This window comes from Lissotriton helveticus, chromosome 3_1 (genome assembly GCF_964261635.1).
Source record: "Lissotriton helveticus chromosome 3_1, aLisHel1.1, whole genome shotgun sequence".
Lineage (NCBI taxonomy): Eukaryota > Metazoa > Chordata > Amphibia > Caudata > Salamandridae > Lissotriton > Lissotriton helveticus.
The window spans coordinates 264782213-264802059 of NC_136061.1; positions in this window are offsets into that span (position 1 = coordinate 264782213).

Below are 19847 nucleotides of genomic sequence, written 5' to 3' on the forward strand. Positions count from 1 at the left end.
CAGACTTTAACCCAGACCAAAAGTAGAACAAGCAGCAGAGGTAAAAGGAAAAAGAAGTGGAAGATAGGCACGGGCCAGCTTTAGGTCAGTGCGACCGGTGCAACTGCACCTGGCACTAACTCTGTTGGGAGGGGGGGGTGCTGTGTTTGTAAATAATAGAAATAACTTGCCCCAGTATTGGAACTTTCATAGATTCCCATGCTTTTGTATCATTCCCCGTCGTCGGAATGGGAGTCTCTGTAACAAAAATAACATAGCAGTAGGTACAAAAGAGAAAGAAAAAGGCCTAGGCCTCATTCCCTTTTGTAGCATATCCACCTCTTTTTGTAAAAGAGACCAAACTTAGGCATCAGCCAATCAGAAGAGCCTCACCCCATGGAACCCTCCTGAAGGAACCTCAGAGCCTCAGATTTTCTACCGCACGTTGTGCTAGGGAGTCTCCTGTGAGCTCTGCTCAACTTTTACTCTTCAGGAAGTTTCTTCAAGGTTTTTCTTCAGATTCTTTTCAGATTCTCTTCAGATTGTTAGCTGTTCCTTCCAGGATGTCTGACAAGGAGAACAAGAAGGCCCTTTTCAAGCCATGTTCCACCTGTGGCAAGAAAAGACTGTTCATTGAGGATAAGCCTAAAGACTGCATCTATTGCCTCTATCCTGACCACAAGGCTGCGGACTGTAAGATCTGTCGCACCTTCTCAACCAAGACCCTCCGGGACCGTGAGGGTAGGCTCCTGACATGGCTCCAGAAATTGAAGTCCCGGAAGGATACTGTCTCCAGTGACAGTGAGGACTCTGCGTCTAAGTCAGTAAAAAGGGGTAGGGGTTCCCCTTCTCCTTCTGTGGAGCATCCTTCTAAGGCCTCAAAAAAGACTCCCAGAGAGTCTGAGAGCCATGGTCCAGGTGAATCCCCTCACTGTGGTGAAAAGGAGAGGGTGGGACCATCTACGCCTTCAAAGGGTTTGAAGACTGATCCAGCCTTCAGAAAACCCTCTTCCCCAGCTTCGGGACAAGTCGTTGTCGAGGAAGGCGTCGTCGACGGAGGCTCCGTTGACAAGGAGAAAGAAGCCTAAGCTGACACTGGTTCCGTCGATGGGCTCGTCGACGGGACAACCGACGACGACAGGATCGTCGACGACGTTGGGAGTCGTCGACGAGGATGCCGACGACGACAACGTCGACGACGATGATAATGTTGACGAAGGTGTCGTCGATAAGAAGTTCGTCGACGGTGGTGACGACGACAGTGTCGTCGACGAGAGCCTCGACGACGACAACATTGACAACGTCGACGGCGGGGATGTCGACAGTCTCGTCGACGAAGCGACAACGATGCCTATCTTGTCGTCGAGTGTTTCAGTGTCGACAAAGCATATTCCGTCGACAAAGCCGCCGCCGCCGGGGTTTTCAGTTTCATCGTCGACAGGACCGTCGACGATTTTGGCATTGGAAAAGAGAATCACTATCTCAATGACCAGATTTACGCCGGACATGACTTCTCCAAGGAGGGTAACCACCTTGCCGCCAGCACTACTGTTGAATGAAGATGAGTCAGAGGAGGAGGATCAGGACTCATATGACTATGCTGACAGTCCCTCTCAACTTCTGGTAAAGTACCAGGAGACGGATTCAGAAGGAGGGTATGACCAAGAGGGTGATTATCATCATCATCATCATTCTGCTCAACCACATCAATTTTTGGATCAGGGCATGGTTTCAGTTTCGTCTTCTTTCTTGCAAGACCTACACCTGATGCTACAGGATTACAAATCTAGAGCAGCAAAGCCTGCTCAGGCTCTAATTGTACAGGCCGTTCCTGTCACAGCATCTACCTCAACAGCTGTTCCTGAGGTACCAGCTCGGGTGTCTCCTCCATCACAGACACCAATGCCGGAAGAGCCTTCCAGGCCAGTAGACACCCATGATTAATCCTTTGATGAGGATCATGATTCAGACGATCGTGATCAAGCTACTGAATGGGATGAATACATCATTCTGGACCCTCCATCTCCATGTCCGGACACAGTGGATTCCCCTCCGGCGGATATAGGCGGCTTCCATCAGTTAATGGAAAGAGCAGCTGGCAGATTTAAGTTGGCAATGCCTGCGGTGGCCACTGAGTGTTTCTTGTATGATTTCAAGTAACCTTATAGAAAGACGACAAGATCCATACCGATAGTGCAGCATCTGTGGGAGGAAGGCCTTAAGGCTATGAAGAACCCAGCGACGGTGGTCCCTGTACTACCGCGTCTTGATAAAAAGTACAAAGCACCTGACGATGGGCCAACTGCCTTAACGGGCCACCCAAGACCGGACTCAGTTATCTCGCAAGCGGCGCAGATGAAATCCCGCAACCCCTCTGCTCCCTTGACAACTCCTCCGGACAAGGAAGGACGGAGATTGGACAATGCTGGTAAGAGATTCTCATTGATGGCGAGTCTTCTGGTGCGAGCTGCCAATGCCCTGGCAATATTGGTCAAATATGACCGCCAGCTTTGGTGTGATGTCGCTCCGTTCCTGGATCAGCTTCCTCCAGAATCGAAATCAGAGGCAAAAAAGATCTTACAAGAAGGGGAGGCGACCTCGATGGAGATCATTGACTGCGCCATGGACATTGCTACATCGGCGTTTCGCTCGTTAGCCGGGGCTGCAGTCCTCCGTCGCCAGGGGTAGCTGAAGGCGACCTGGTTTCAACCTGAGATACAAAATAAGGTCCTAGATCTTCCTTTTGATGGGGAAGCACTATTCAGAAAGCTAATTGACGACACTCTCTAAGACATCAAAAAAGACACGGAGACTGCCAGATCTTTGGGTACGCTTCAGTACCGCAAAACTCCTTTGAAAGGATCCAGAGGCAGAGGTACGAACTACAGAGGATCCTATCAGCAACAGCGATATTCATCCTACGGCTCGGGATCCCAGCAATACCGCCATCCTTATCAACAAAGGCAGGGCCAATCCTCCAATTACTCCAGGCCTTACAACAAGGGGAAACAGGCTCAACAGGGAGGTGATACCTTCAAACGTCAATAGCGGCCTCCTGGCTCTTCCTACTGTGCCCTCCTCCAGGAAGTCATCAGTTGGAGGCAGGGTATCCCAATACCTTCACAATTGGTCCAGGATAACATCGGACTGTTGGGTGCTCAACATCATTCGAAAGGGCCATACCTTAGAATTCACTCAAATCCCGCCATCCAAAGCCCCTGCAGCCATTCCATCGAAACACCTGTGTCTTCTGCGGCTCGAAGCACATCAGATGCTCCTGAAAGGGGCAATAGAGCCAGTTCCTGCCGACCAAAGAGGACAAGGATTCTATTCCAGGTTCTTCCTGGTAAGGAAGACGCTAGAAAAATGGCGCCCCATTTTAGATCTTAGGGAGCTCAACACCTATCTCATCTCCCTGTCTTTCCAGATGGTCTCTCTTCAAGACATCCTGCGGCTCATCAATCTGGGGGATTTCATGGCCACGCTTGATCTCGAAGATGCGTACTTTCATGTACCGATTCACCCAGCCCACAGAAGGTTCCTACGCTTTACAGTAGCCAAGAGCCTTTTTCAATTCAGGGTTTTACCGTTTGGTCTTCAATCAGCCCGAGGATGTTCACGAAGGTGCTGGCGCCAGTAGCGGCTTTCCTGCGAAGGAATCATTTTCAAGTCTTTCCTTACCTGGACGACTGGTTGCTGAAGGCCCCATCCAGGGGAGCTGGGCAGGACGTGGTTCAGGCTTGTACAAACCTGTTTCAAAATCTGGGTCTCACGTTAAACAAGTACAAATCGTCTCTGATCCCATCCAGGGAAGTACGTTTCCTGGGAGCAATCCTGAACTCAAACTCTCAAAGGCTTTCCAACTCTAGAAAGACAAGAGAAACTGCAGTCCATGTCTCTGGACATACAAAGAAGAAGGTGTCTTTCAGTACGCCGCTACAAGTCTCTTCTGGGGGTAATGTCATCATGTATACCCCTGATACCTCACTGCAGACTGCGAATGCATCCTCTTCAAGAACAACTGGACATCCAGTGGACACAAGTTCACGGGTCATTCGACGACAAAGTAAACATCACTCCGTTAATGAAAAGAGCGGCCTGGTGGTGGACAGACCAGAGAAACCTTTCCCAAGGTCTATCCTTCATAAGCGATCTGTCTCCTCAGGTGGTGACAACGGATGCGTCCTTGGAGGGCTGGGGAGCGGTGATGCAAGACCTGCATGTCAGTGGCCATTGGTCTCCTCACGATCGTCGGCTCCACATCAATCTCTTGGAGCTAAGGGCAAGAAAACTGGCTCTGCAAGCCTTTCTCCCTCGTCTGAAAGATTCACAAGTGCTCATCAGGACGGACAACACCACGGCCATGCATTATGTGAACAAGGAGGGAGGAACCAGGTCTCTCCCATTGTCGCAGAAAGCTCAGGAGATCTGGGAATGGGCGATCTTTCATGGAATGTCGCTGCAGGCAGAACACTTGCCAGGAGTTCTAAACGAAAATGCCGACAGATTGAGCAGGTTATCCTCGGTCAGTCACGAGTGGTAGCTATACCAGCGGGTTCTGGAAGATGTCTTTTACCAGTGGGGCAGACCGACAATAGATCTCTTTGCCACACAGACCAACAAGAAATGCCGGTCTTATGCAAGCAGACATCACCAACAAGGATCATTGGGAAATGCGCTTTCGATAGCCTGGTCAAGGACATTTGTCTACGCCTTCCCCCCATTCCACTGATCCCGAGATTGATCAAGAAGATCAAAGTGGAACCATGCAGGATGATCCTAATAGCCCCTGCTTGGCAGAGACAGTTCTGGTACACGGAGCTCCATCTGCTATCGCTAGCTCCTACTCTTTCCTTGAGGGCTATTCCAGATCTCCTCAAAATGTCCGAAGGACAGGTTTGGCATCCAGATCCACAGTCGTTACACCTGACAGCATGGCTCCTGAGCAGCAAGAATTTATGAATCTCCCCATCTCAAACGAGATTAAGGAAGTCCTCTCCCAGGCGAGAGCTCATTCCACAAACAGGACTTACCGCTTAAAATGGAAGAGATTTTGTATTTGGTGCAGGAGACAGAAAGTTGACCCCTTTACTTCAAAGCCTCATCAGCTTCTACCTTATCTCTTGTCCCTGGCTAAGTCGGGGCTGGCTCATTCTTCTATAAAGGTTCATTTGGCAGCCATTTCAAGATACAGACGGTCAGAGTCAGGTCCTTCGTTGTGGTCTTTCAGAATTGTGAAACAATTTTTAAAAGGCTTGTTCCGTGTCTATCCACCAGTGAGGCCTCCGCCTCCTACCTGGCACCTAAATCTAGTCCTCACTCAACTCATGAAAAGCCCATTTGAACCAATTCATCGTTCAGACATGAAGTTCCTTTCATCGAAATTGGCTCTCCTTCTTGACCTCACATCGGCAAGACGTATTGGAGAATTGCAGGCTCTCACAATCCAAGAACCTTTCCTGCAATTTAAAAGAAACACCGTTATTTTGAGAACTAACCCAAAGTTCATACTCAAGGTACCCTCGGACTTCCACTTGAACGAACCGATTATTCTGAAGGCGTTCTTTCCTCACCCGGCTACACCAGCGGAGAAGTCGCGACATTCTCTGGATGTTCAACAATGTTTAAAATTCTATTTGGATCGTACCAAGGGATTTCGGAAATCCTCCCAATTGTTTGTTGCCTTTGGGGGTCCAAGCAAGTGTCTCCCGCTGTCAAAACAGGGGATTGCAAGATGGATTACAAGTGCCATGATTCTACATTGCCATACTGCAGCAGGTAAACCGCTGACTGGCAGGGTTCGGGCACATTCCACAAGATCAGTGGCATCTTCAACAGCCCTCTTCGTGGGGGTGCAGGTTAAAGATATTTGCAGAGCTGCTACCTGGAGCAGCGTCCACACCTTTACTAAGCATTACTGCTTGGAATCCTTACAGCAAGAGGATGCGGCAGTGGGCCAGGCTGTCCTGAGGAACCTAGTCCAATAATTGGTGAGCTTTTCCTTTCTATCCCACCTTCCGTTATGTTGCACATTTCGTATCTTTATGTCATGTTGGCTATTGCAATGTTTTTATAACACAAAATGTGTTTTTTATTTCTAACTGCTTGCTACTCTGATACAAAAGCATGGGAATCTATGAAAGTTCCAATACTGGGGCAAGAAAACTAGTTACTTACCTGTAACTTTGGTACCCCAGTATTGGCAACTTTCATAGATTCCCATGCGCCCACCCACCTCCCCGGGGAAAGCTCAGCCTTCAGCAGATATGGTGACTGTTACACAACGGCTATGAAAATATGAGGCTCTGAGGTTCCTTTAGGAGGGTTCTATGGGGTGAGGCTCTTCTGATTGGCTGATGCCTAAGTTTGGTCTCTTTTACAAAAAGAGGCGGATAAGCTACAAAAGGGAATGAGGCCTAGGCCTTTTTCTTTCTATTTTGTACCTACTGCTATGTTATTTTTGTTACCGAGACTCCCATTCCGACGATGGGGAATGATACAATAGCATGGGAATCTATGAAAGTTACCAATTCTGGGGAACCAAAGTTACAGGTAAGTAACTTGTTTTCTTACGGGTTTAAAAGCACCAGCTGCAGAGTTCCTTGTGTGTCCAGCATTGTTTTCAGGCAACAATAAAAATGCCAAGATACCTCTAGTGATTAATATACCTGATAGAGAGGGATCAGAGTTTTGTCTAGTGGCAATTTTGACACAACATAAAGTAGCACAGCTGGTCAAAGTGGTTGCTTCAAAGAACATGTTCCAGACAGATCCCAGAACTGTATTTTATGTGGATAGCTCAGTGGGTTACTACTTTTCTCATAGCGATCCTGTTGTTACTTGCAGTTCATAACTTTCAATCCTAACATAGCACAGTGACCTATGAGCTGTCATCAAAAAGCGGCATGCAAATTGCATGGTGCATGGTATGGGTTAGAACGTTATGTTTTTTCCCCCAGTCTTTCATTATCCTGATGCTGTTAAAAGGGTTAGTTTGGGTAAAAATACATTCTTATTAGTAAGGCAACCCCAAACACTGTGATATGTTTTAAAGCGTGTGGTATGTTTTAAATCCTGAGTTTATGCATATCCAGACCAAGCACTCATACTGCCTACTAGTATAGATGACATATGTTTCCTCCACCTTGTAATCCTCATTATTGTATGTAACATTTACCAAAGACTGATTGTTGGACGTGGCCATTTTTGCAGGGTTATCCCCAAACTTTCCTCTGCCTATTTCCTGAATTTCCTTTTTGCTGGTTTTAGGACTCCAGGCACTTTACCACTGCTGACCAGCCAGTGCTAAAGGGCATGTGCTCTGTGACTAAAATGTTATGACATTTAGTTTCCCATGATTGGCATATTTGATTTACTAATAAGTCCCTGGTACAGTGCACTACATGTACCTAGGGCCTGTAAATCAAATGCTACCAGTGGGGCTGCAGCACTGATTGTGCCACTCAAATGAGTAGCCCTTCAAACCTGTCTCAGGCCTGCCACTACAGATCCTGTGTGTGCCATTTTAAACTGCCATGTTGACTTGGCAAGATCACCTACTTGCCTGGCCCAAACCTTCCATGTAAGGCACCCCTAAGGTAGGCCCAATGTAGCCCCATGGGCAGGGTGCAGTGTATTTAAAATGTAGGACATGTTTTAAGTTTTACATGTCCTGGTAGTGAAAAACTGCTAAATTCGTTTTTCACTACAGCAAGGCCTATCTCTCCAATAGGTTAGCATAGGAGCTGCCTTGTAACACTTTACAAGTGTATCTTCCAATTGGGAGCAGACAGAAAATTGGATCTTGATATCTCGGGACTCACAATTTAAAAACACATCTTTTTAGTGGTTTGTTTTTAAAAGTTGGCATTTCTGTACTTTAAACATTCTGTGCCTCTGCCTGTCCCTGGAATACACGTCTGGGTTGGATGACAGACAAAGGGAGCTGAGGTGCGTCCTTCATATCCTGATGGCCCATCATCAGGCTGATGGGTTTTCATGAGCTAGAGTGGTGTTAGGAATTGACACTTGCACCTGAATAAGGCTTTGCAAGTGTCGGCGACGTGGCGAGCGCAAGGTAAGTGGTTTTATTTTTTTTAAATTTAATTTAACTTATCCTGTCGTTTGTTGACTTTCCCAACCCCTACCCTGCCCGCCCCACTGCTCTTACTTGTGTGGCCGACCCTGCCCTTTTCTGCTTTGTGACAGCAGAAAGCATGTGGAATTCTCCTTGCACTGGAAACAGAAAAGGTGTCTTCTAGCAGCTCTCACTGTCGTTGTGTTTGGAAGTTGATAGGCTGTCTTAGCATTAAAAAATGAAGGTTGGGATGTATTCCTGACGTGCAGCATTTATCAGCATTATGCACTTTGGGTTTTGAGGATGGTTAGAGCATGCTGCTTAGTTGGGTCCATAGACTCGCTAGTTCTTATATCTATGGTGCATGCATCTGAAGTTATCTGGCGTGTCTACTTGTCTTGGTGCCCACACATTAGTGACACTCTGTCCTCTTGTGCCATTGTTAATGAAGTTGCAAAAGTTTCAGTTATTCTGTTTCCCTGTATCCCAGTGTTCAGGTGTCAGTGTTGCACTGTCAGTCCAATATCAATGTCAGCCGCAATGACCGTCTGTCGCTGTCTGCATATCCAAATGTCAATGTTCTCATATCTGTGTCAGTGTCTGTAGTAAGCTGGGTCTGTATATACTATACCAACATGATGTATAGTGTGCACAGAGTCCAGTGGAACCCCAAAGGTAGGCAAAGGAAAAGGTAGATAGCACCTTACTCTCTATTTGTGGTAGTGTGGGCGAGCAGGAAGACTTTATAGGAGGGTAGTGTTAAGCATTTGTTGTATACACTCAATCAGCAAATGATTGCACACACTCAAAGACTGGACATCAGGCCAATCGATTTTCTAGAACAATATTCTTTTAGGTATTTTATTTCCTAGAACCAAGCAATCCTGGCACAAGTAAGTGATTTATACTTTGTAGCAATAATACAGTTTGAATTGCAGTTGTACATATATATACACTTTGGTTTGATTACAGTAAAACTACTGGTAATGCAACAATTTGAAATATTGTACATATACTTTGTATTGGCTTTTCAATAGGATGTCAAGTAAATTACTTTACAGATTACTTTTCTTACACAGTGTAGTATACCTGGATATTACACTGGGACATTTCCTGTAAACAGGTAAGTAAAAGCGTCTTGGTTAGTTGGTTACAGTTTTAGAGACTTTTATAGATTTTCCAACTCTACACTTAGAAACTTTGTCATAGAAAACCGTCTATGTTATCCAATGGGAGAAAATAGTGTTATCGGTTCAGAGCTAAGTACTTTGTTGTGGGAGTTGGGTTTCTGAGGTTAGACTCAGGGGTCCCCAGGGTTGAGGATGCACTCTCAAAGTACCCTCAGCGGCACTAGGGCGGCTGGCTGCAGAGTGCTGAGGCCCAATGTTATCCAATGGGGGATAGGGAGCCTCCAGTTGGTGGCTACTTACGAGCAGGCCACAAGGTTGTGGGAGCAAAGCTCTTGGACTTTAGCTCAGGGCAAATGGGGGTTCAAGTCAGCACCAAAGGTACACCCTCAGTGGCACTAGGGTGGCCAGGTGCAAGGTGCTGTTTAGTCGTCAGGTGCCTGTTACTTTCAATAGGGATTCTCCGGCTTACAAACACACTGCAGGCTCGGGGACAAAGGTCTTCTGGGAGCGGCCACCACTTGGAGAGGCAAGTTGAGATGCTGGGGGTTGGCTTGACACCATCGGTTGGGCCTCCCAAGGCCGTGGGGCGTCGGGTGCAGGGGTGTCTTTTAGGGTCGGATCTTCTTACCAGGTCCTGGTCGCAATTGGGGGTACCTTCTGGATTAAGGCTGCAGGCATCAGCTGGAGGCTTGAGGCAGGTCAGGGATCACTGGATCTCAGGTCTGGATTGCCTGGGAGACCTCCTCGTGGTAATGGGCCACTCGAACTTGGGCAGTAGGTGACGGGTGCAGAGTAGTGCAGACTTGCAGATTTTGCTGGAGCTGGAGTCTGTGGGTGAACAAATCCAGTGTTCACAGGAGACAAAGTCTTTTCCTTGGAAGGCAGGACATGTCCTCAGGGTTTTTGAGGTTGCTGGCTGCAGGACACACCATAGTTTCGCTTCTGCAGGTTCGTGGTGGGGAAAGGCCGGTAGGGCTGGGGCCAAGTCAGTGGGCATCCTCCTCTGCTTAGCTTCGGCACAGCTGTTCGGTCCTTCTTCTTTTCTTCTTGGTCGTTGCTCGTCTGAGGAGGCAAGATTCAGGACTGCCCCTAAATACTAGATTTAGGGGCGTTACAGGTAAGTAAACGTTGGGACCAATGGGTCCCTTCCTAGGGGTGGGTACACCCCGTATTATGCCACCCTCCAGTGGGAGGGGGGCATATGCCTCTCTCTGGTTAGCTGGGTCCCCTCATCTGCAAGATGGCGGGGGCTGAGAGTTGTGCTTCACCTCGCTTCCCCCAACTGAGGGATGGGGTTGGCAAAGGTGGCACATCTCCCTTCCTCACTTGGTTTTCCTGCCAGTTCTCCTGCCCAAAGTGGGGGTCAGAACCGGTGGGGACCAGTTGCTGGAAGGAGCAAAAGGTCTTGGGAAGCTCACGAAGGCGGCAAGCCTTAGAAGCTTCCCTTTCGTGGAACCTGCCCATTCTGTGGGAGGAGGCTTGGCACCTCGTCCCAGGATGTGCATTGTTTCAGGCCCCTGTGCGCTGCAAGCTCTCGACCCAGGGGTCCAGAAACATGTCTGGTGGTGGCAGCTGGGGAGCTGCCACTCAGCCTGGACACTAGTGTTAGGTCATTTTTCAGGGGGCATCTCTAAGAAGCCCTCTGTGTGCATTTTTCATTACATTTCACACTGGAATTAGTGTGGGAGTAATGTGCTGAGAAGTTTGTTACCAAACTTCTCAGTTTTCAGTAAAGCCATTATGGTACTGTGGCAACCTCTAAGCACCATATACTCTTAATGGCATTACTGCACTTGCAATGTCTAAGAATTGGCTTAAACACTGTAGGGGTACAGGGCTCTTGCACCTGTACCCTCACCACTGGTATAGTGCACCCAGCTAGAGGGGTGGCTGATCTATGCCAGGGCAGTGGGTTGTAGGTATGGCACTCAGGGATGGGTGCCATGTTGACTCTTCACTTTGTTCCGCACCAAAACACGTAGCCTGAAAGGCAGTGTGTCAGTGTAAAGGTACAGAGCCTCTAAGAGTGGCACAATACGTGCTGCAGCACATAGAGGCCTTCTCTGGTCACAGTGCCCTGGGAACCTGTGATACCTTTACCTGGGACTGACCTGTGGCCAGAGAGTGCCAATTGGGTTTGGTCTTCAATGCAGTTTTAGGGAAAGAACGTAGGCCCTGGGCACCTGGTTGGCAGGAGCCTAGGGCACACTCATTTAAAGTACATCAGCAGTTCAGCAAAAAGTGGGGGCAACCATGCAGAAAGAGGGCACTTTCTCACAGTGTCCCCATGTCCATGTGTTCCCATGACACTTTCAGTATCCCTACATTAGTGTCCCAGTGCCAGAGTTCCCATCTTAGGGTCTGATTCACAAACTGCCTCCTCACTCGTGGTGAAGGCCCCACAGTGGTGGGGGAGTCTCCGCACTTGGGGCGGAATCTCCATATTTAGAAATCTCAATGCGAAGATTCTATCCCGAGTGCGAAGACTCCCCCATGAGTGTGGGGCTTCCACGACGAGTGTGGGGTCCGTTGTGAATCAGGCACTCACTGTCTGTGCCACTGTCCCAGTGTCATCATTCCTTTGTCAGTACTACTCTATAAGTATAACTGCCTCAGTGTCAGTGTCTCACCATATCTGTGGCGGCGTCTCAGCGATGGACTTCCCAATGCCCGTATGACTGCTCCATGTCACTTACGACTTCCCTTTGTTCCTGTGTCAATATATCCATAGCTTCACTCTTATGTCAGTGTTCTTGTGTTAGCGTCTCTGTGTCAGTGCCTTCTATCAGTATTCATTTGCAACTCTTGGTGCCCCAGTGTCTGGGTCCTTCCTGAATGTGTTGATGTTCTTTAACAGTGGCTCGGAGACCCGGTGTTAGTGCCTACAAGGTGATGACTGTGAACACTTGATGGCATGGGCGTCTGCAGGGTGGGGGCAAGGAGGGGCGCTTGCCACCCTGGAGCGCCCCGCGCCCCTCCTTGCCCTCCCTGCAGACGCCCATGACCATCACCACGCGGTGTCTTCAATCCATCGTTCACCCCTCTTTTAAACTTCATGCCAACTAATCTCCCTCCTACCTCGACTTTAAACAGAGGCGCAACTAGAGTCACATTTCGGGGGGGGGGCTAATTCATCCAGCCATATGCAGAGTGGAGATGCAGGGGCTCTAAGAAGGGGTGAAAACACAACAAAGCCTCATTAACAAGTAAATGGTATTTTAAAGACCTGTGTGAAGTACTCGGGAAGCTGTCTCAGCCGGGCCGGCACACAGGGGGGGCTGCAATGGGCGTTGCGAGCCTCACTTTATACACTCTTGGGGCTAAAATCTGTGAATTTGTTTGTTGTTACTTTAGTCTCCGATGGTAGCTTTGCTGGTGATAACAATTCAGGCACAAACTCCCATTTGCACCGGATACAGCATTATTATTTGGTTACCAGCAATGGAGTATGTATTTGCACCCAATTACATGTGCCCTGAAATAAGGAATAACATGAGTAAACGTTTCCTGTGGCAAGTTTTGAATGTTATTACTCCTAGCGTACAGATTTATACATCAAATATCCTCCAGGTAGGACCCTTTGACACTTGCATGAGCAAACACAAACGGTATGTATGATCAGCTCATAACAGGAGTAAGAACAAAAAATATAACCTTCAGCCTTTGTTCTCTCCTCCCACCTCAGAATTAGGCCTGTAAGGTGCTTTTTCCTCTTATACCCAAGGTGTAAGTGCCAGACCAAACTAATGTAACTGTTTGTGTAATTGCGTATTTGTTGGGCAGCCTGTCCTGGCACACATTGTTAATAGAGGGTAGAAAGCATTTACCACGCCCTTCAGAGATTGGTGCACTTTAAAACGGGTGATTTACCACACACCTTTACAGTATATTGAAAATGACCTCATGTGGGGTAATACTTGTGCTCAGTACAGTGCAGAACATGAGGGTGCTCCTGCCAGATCCTGGGGCTGTTATTAGGCATGGTCCAGGATCCAGGGTGCCCTCCCTGAGGTAATGCTGATTTTGGCCTGGCGTAATTTGCCAACACCATGACACATTTAGCAGCACCCACCACTAACAGCTCTTTACTCTGAGCATCAACCTGCAGGCGGTGAAGGGGCTTTTTTATTTTCACTTCCAGGTGGACTCAAAACAATGGACTACTTTAAATGGCCATCAGCCCTCCTTTTGTTCGAGTATACCTTGGTGGAACCCCAAAACAAGGGCCTAATTTAAAGGGCCATCAGCACTGCTTTTGTTTGAGTATCACCATGATGGGAACTACCTGGAGCCTAACACCTAAATGCTAATGCAATCGAGGGAAACTTACAGCCTGATTCATGAAGCGAAATAGCGCCCGCAATGGCTGCGAAAATGCAATTGCGGGTGCAAAACACGGAATCGGCATTCAAGTACGAAATAGCGAATTCGCAAACACAGAATAGCGATTTAAATAGCGATTACGCTATAATAGTCGCAGACTCCGGGTAGTCGAGCATTAGCGATACGGAAATAGCGACCAACCACGGAATCTGCGAAATGAATAGCGAAACGCAATATTGTCTCAATCGGCATTCATGAAAAAAATACAATAGCGAAAAAGTGCAAATTCGCACGTTTGCGCGGCGCAATTTAAGGACAACTCAAAGCAGGTGGTAACCATAAAAGCCATGATTAAGTAAAATTTGAAAAACTGTTGGCCAATCACCAACAGGTCCAGGCCTGACCAATCACACATAAGGACATTCAGCAGCAGCATTAGGCGTTCCACAATGCCAGGGATGTACATGGTGGTGAGGCGGCGAAGGCTACAGCGAGCAGCACGGAGGAGACGCATGAGGCAGGAAAGGATTTACCGGCAGCGGGTCACCTTGCTGGGCCAAACCAGAGAACAGATTTATGCTAAATACAGGCTGAATGGGGAAATGATCACCTGGCTGATACAAGAACTCGACCCCATCATGCAGCACCCAACAAGGCGAAACAATTCTGTGCCCACACATGTGCAGGTATTGTGCAGCCTGCACCTCCTGGCCTCCGGCAGTTTCCAGGGCATAGTAGCCGCTGCTGGGGGGATATCCCAGCCCACCATGTCACGCTGCCTCCACACTTTTGTTGACGCCATGCTCAGCCAGCTCCACCGCCACATCACATTTCCCACGAGCCAACAGGAATTGGACCTGACAAAACTACAATTTTACAATGTCGCCCATTTTCCCCATGTCCTCGGCTGCATAGACTGTACCCACGTCGCCATCTGCCCACCAGCTGCCACGGAGTATATGTACCACAACAGGAAGTCCTACCACTCCCTCAACATACAGATGGTCTGCAATGCCAAGACCATCATCACTGACATTGTGGCCCAGTACCCAGGGAGTACCCATGACTCCTTTATCTTCAGGCACAGCGGACTCCACACACGACTGCTCAGGGGAGAGTTTGGGGAAGGACACCTACTTGGTAAGTACACTTTGTCGACAATGTCACATTGCTATGAAGTAACTGCGCTGCACAGGCAATCAACATCTGCTCCTCTCATTCAGGTGACAGTGGCTACGCCCTACGGGAATACCTCCTGACCCCTTACCTCAACCCTGCCACACCTCAGCAACGGCGCTACAATGTTGCGCACATCCGGACAAGGAACTGTATAGAAAGGACATTTGGCCTGCTCAAGAGCAGGTTCCGTATTCTGCACAAGACAGGTGGGGCGATGTATTACAGTCCTGCAGCGTGCTGCCGCATTGTGGCTGTCTTTGCAATGCTTCATAACATTGCAACCAAGCGCCGGATACCTGTTGACATCTCAGGCAGTGAATCTGAGGCGGACGACCGGCCACCAGCACATGCGCACCATGCACGCGGGGAGAACCCAGCTGAAGGCCACAGACGTCGCTACCACATCACAGCGAACAATTTCTAGCCCACCCTCTTCCCCCAACCCACATATCACAATTGCATGCAAAATGTAATGATTACACAAGGCTAATGTGTGCAGCAAAATAAATGTATTTGTTTCATTCACAAGAAAAAGGTTATGGTTTCAACTATTTACAAATTACAGTATTCCTGCATACTGCAGTGTGAAGAAGGTTCTTGGCAGGCTTAGCGTCAGCCTGTGGCAGTGTCCCTCAGACAGTGTCAAAGGCGCCTCCGGCGCGTAATGCCCAGGCGCCTGTGAGGCTCATCCTCATCCTGGGCAGCTGTACCAGGCGTTGCCCTGGTGCTGCGCCTAGGTGGCGGGACCTGCGTGGCAGATTGGCTGCTCACGCTGGAGGCACCCTCACTGGCATCGTCTCCCCCTACAGTGGCCGGTAGCACAGGTGTGTGAAGTGCTGTCACGGCGGTGGTTAGGTGCTCCAGGACCCGTGTTATGTCCTCGCAGCACTGGACCAGTTGGTGCTGCTGGGTGAGAGAGCGCCGCGACAACTGGGTGGTGGCATTTGCTGCCACATAATTCGACCTACTATAGGACGACAGCCGGCTCATTAGCTGGTGGTGGCGCCTGCTTGCTACACTGCGGTGCTTGATGAGCGCAGCAGTGTTATCCTCCATGGCTGCAGTCATGCGGCACATGGCCGCCGTCATGCGGTCCATCCTGTCTCCAACTCCCGCCACATTGCGGCCAATTTTGTGCAGCTGGAGCTGGATGGCTCCTTGCTGCTGCGACTGGCGCTGGTGGATTCTGAGCAAGCGCCGCTCGACGCTCATACAGGCATGGAGATGCCCATTGCCCCTCCTGCTGATCGGCCGCTGTGTTGCCGCTGTCGCAGGCCCAGATCTCGTTGCACGAGCTGCAGGTGGTGTCGCAGCAGGTGTTGCTGGTGCGGCAGGAACTGGAGGCACATTGGTGGGGTGCCTGGCTCTGGCTGCCGGTGGGCCGGCAGATGCAGGAGCAGGTACGGTGGGGGGCCTGGCCTTGGCTGCGGGTGGTGCGGCAGATCCAGATGCAGCTACGGTGGGGGGCCTGGCCTTGGCTGCGGGTGGTGCGGCAGATCCAGATGCAGCTACGGTGGGGGGCCTGGCCTTGGCTGCCGGTGGGATGCTAGTTGCAGGGGCCACAACGGTGGGGGGCCTGGCTGCTGGTGTTGGTGCAGCGGCAGATGCAGGAGCAGGTATGGTGGGGGGCCTGGCTGCTGGTGTTGGTGCAGCGGCAGGGGCTGGTGCCTGTGTTTCGGGTTGTGAGTCCTCCTCCTGGGCCTCCTCATCAATTTGCAGCCTCTCGCTGTCGCTGCTATCTGCGCCACCTGTGAGGGTAAGTGGATACTCATTAGTTGCATGTGACTGTCAGACGTGCAGATGTTACATGCATGCTGGGTGACATTCCCTGGATGGCTGTGGATTTGCGTACTTTGGAACCTTTCTGGCTGCATTGTGGTACTACTACATTGTGGACATACTACATCTCCCACAATGCTTCAGGGCATTTCCTGATGCACAACATAGGCATGACTAAGGGCCAATGAGTGAGCCTATTTGGTCAGGGACGGTCATAGGGGACAGGGTCGCAGTCGCATGCCACTTACCTTGGGTGTCTTGGGTGGGGCGGGAGGAGTCCAGAGGGGTCACGCCAACGCACGCCTCCCTCTCCAAGGCGTTCTCAACCTGGTCCTCCAGGGGTGTGTTGGGTGGGACTGTCGGTCCGCCACCTCCAGTGCCCGATGCCTCACCAAGGCGCTCCGCCACCCTCTCCTTGGCACGACCTCGGAGGTCGTACCAGCGCTTCTTTAGCTCCTCCAAGGACCTATCGGCCACACCCACCGAGTTCACGCTGGCGGCTATACCCAGCCAGATCCTCCGCTTGTCCTGCTCTGGGACCTTTCTGGAGTTGGTACCAAAGAGCCGGTCATGGTTGGCCACCACCCCTTCAATTAGGTTCTCGAGCTCCTGCTCTGAGAACTTGAGCTTGCGCTTTCGTCCTGCGCTGTTGCTGGGGCCAGGGACAGGTTCCTCAGACATGGCGGTCTCTATTTCAGGCGTTTCTGGAGTCGCTATCGCTGGTTAGGCGTCTGCTTTCCGACGTGCTCACTCGTAGGATAGCGTCACTGTGGTGTTTGGGGGTGGGAACTGCCTGCTTCCTGGATGTGATGTCATCACGGTGCTCGGAATGCGTCTTCCCGTTTTCCCGATCGCGCGAGAATGCGAATCGCAATCCCGATCGCACGGGATTGCGAGTCGCAATCCCGATCGCACGGGATTGCGAGTCGCAATCCCGATCGCAGGTAGCCGGGAATAGCGATTTTTCTGCGTTTTTAGTTGGTCGCTAACGGCTTTAGCGCCCGCGTGCGAGTCGCTATTTTTTCCCCGAAAAGTACATGAATGCCGTTTTGCGTTTCCTCTATAGCGAGTCGCTATGAATCGCTATTAGGGACACGCAAAACGGCCCGTACATGAATCAGGCTGTAAGACCCACAGCTTGTGATCTGTACAAGGAAAATATGATTTGGAGGCAGGTTTTTGACGTTTCTCAACCTATGTGTATAAGAGATGAGCACACACCGTAAATATGTCAGATCTGGGTAATTACACGAATTATGATTTTAAAAATGTTCTCATTTTTTTATTTAATTGTTTCATAGCATTTCTCATCCCAGTGTAGGGTGTCAGAGTATGTTACACCACACACACATGTTAAAAAAAGACGATAAATCGTGTTCAAATCAATCTACAGTATGTTACATAAAACTATGAGGATTACAAATTGTCAAGAGTGCCTGGTCGGGAGAAACACAAAGTCATGATTTTAAACCCCGTTAGACTTTCTAACTTCTGAGGGACCTCTTTCAGCAATCTTGCTAACAGACAGATTTTGAAAATAACAATAAGGTACTAAACCTATGCCTTGACACTTGCATATAGCTCCTTGATGCCAATCCATAACTCTCTGTGATATATTAAAATTATTGCAAGTTATGAACAGCTATTAACAATAGGATGTCAAAAGCAGTAACCCGCTTACCTTGATACATAAAATATATTTTTTTAATTTGCATGTTAAACTTCATGATTCTTAACTGGATGTAGACAAAACACAGATCTTTACATTAACCACCAGAGACATCTTACTTTATTAAAGAAAGAGATGGCTGTGGCACAACAACCCTATGGTGTATGAGATTATATGCAGCCTGCTTCCTGTCCCCCATGGCCACTCCTGCGCCCCAGTGTTTCTTGTGCCCCACCTGGCACACATCATGTCGGAGGATGGTGATGACGTTAACATTTTGCCCCCCCCGCCCCTGGAACAATTTCTGCGGACGCCCATGCTTCATGGTGTTAGTGTCAACATCCATGTGTTGTAGCATTCCTGTGTCAGAGTCCCTCCCAATGTTCTTTCGTCTTGCAACAATATTTTACCTGGAATTCAGTAACATGCCAGTTCCTTCCATTGTACCAAAGACACAGTAAATGTGACTTGGTGGATGTTGACTGGATAGGGCACATTATTAAAATAAAACCAATACTGACAGTGTTAGGAATCGTAGCTTTAGTTGCTCAATATTCACAAGTCCAATAAATCACCCTTTACAACTGGAATTCTTGCTACAATAGTGAAACGCAAAGCACAGCTCTGATGATTTTCACCATTGAAAATGCTGAAATCTGATAATCTTCTCCTTAATGTTTTTGTGCAGCCTTGTTGCTCCTGTCCTCTTCCATTTGTATTCTGCTCTGGCTCGATGGTGACGTATGGCTCTTCTGAGTAACAGAAACAGGAGGGGGCAGGAGAAAGGGGAAGGACAGAGAGGTAATGAAAACAGCATTGAGAGGGAGGCGAAGGAGAGGGAGAAAAGGAAGGTAGAGCTAGAGATGAAGTAACGACTTAGGCGAGGTAGGCGAGGTAGGGAGAAAAATAATGTAAAGAGAGAAAGGTAAGGACTCAGAAAGAAAGATACAGAGAGGTAGAAAGAAGAAACATTAGGTTGAAGTATAGAAGTGCGTAAGATTTAGAGTAAGGTAGAGTGGCTTAGAGACAGGGAGAAGGAAATGTAAAATGAGGGTACACAAAATGGTGAAGGAAAAAGAGAGAGAGAGAGGGAAGGTTGAGAGAAGTAGTGGTAGATTGGTAAAAAAAGTGAGGTAGTTAGTGGAGTACAGAGTAGTGAGGTACACAGAGGGGTAAGATGAGAAGCGTGATATAGAAAGACTGCTCAGGTAAGGGAACCAACTTTTACAACAACGTCTTTACCATGCAATGCCTTTACCACACAGCTTTACCACACATGCATTTACCAGGCAGGTAAGTATTTGTGGCATTACCACACATGCCTTTACTATAGAGGTATTTTTTTAATAACATCATTATGTTATTTAAAAAAAGGGTTTTAGGTTCAGACAGTGATACAGGGAGGTAAGGATAATTGTAAGGATTAGGGTTGGGTAGGGGGTAAATGGAGGTAAGGGTAATTTTAGGGTTTAGGGGTGGGCAGTGGTAAAAACGGGTAAAGGTAATTTGGGTTTATGGGTGGGCAGTGTGAAAGGAAAATAAGAGCAATTTTAGGGTTTAGGTGTTGGCAGTGGTAAAGGGAGGTAGGGTAAATTTAGGGTTGGGTAGTGATAATGGGATGTAAGGATACATTAGGGTTCAGGGGTGGGTAGATTAGGGGTGGGCAGTGTTAATGGAAGGTAAGGGTCATTTAAGGGTTTCGGGTTGTAGT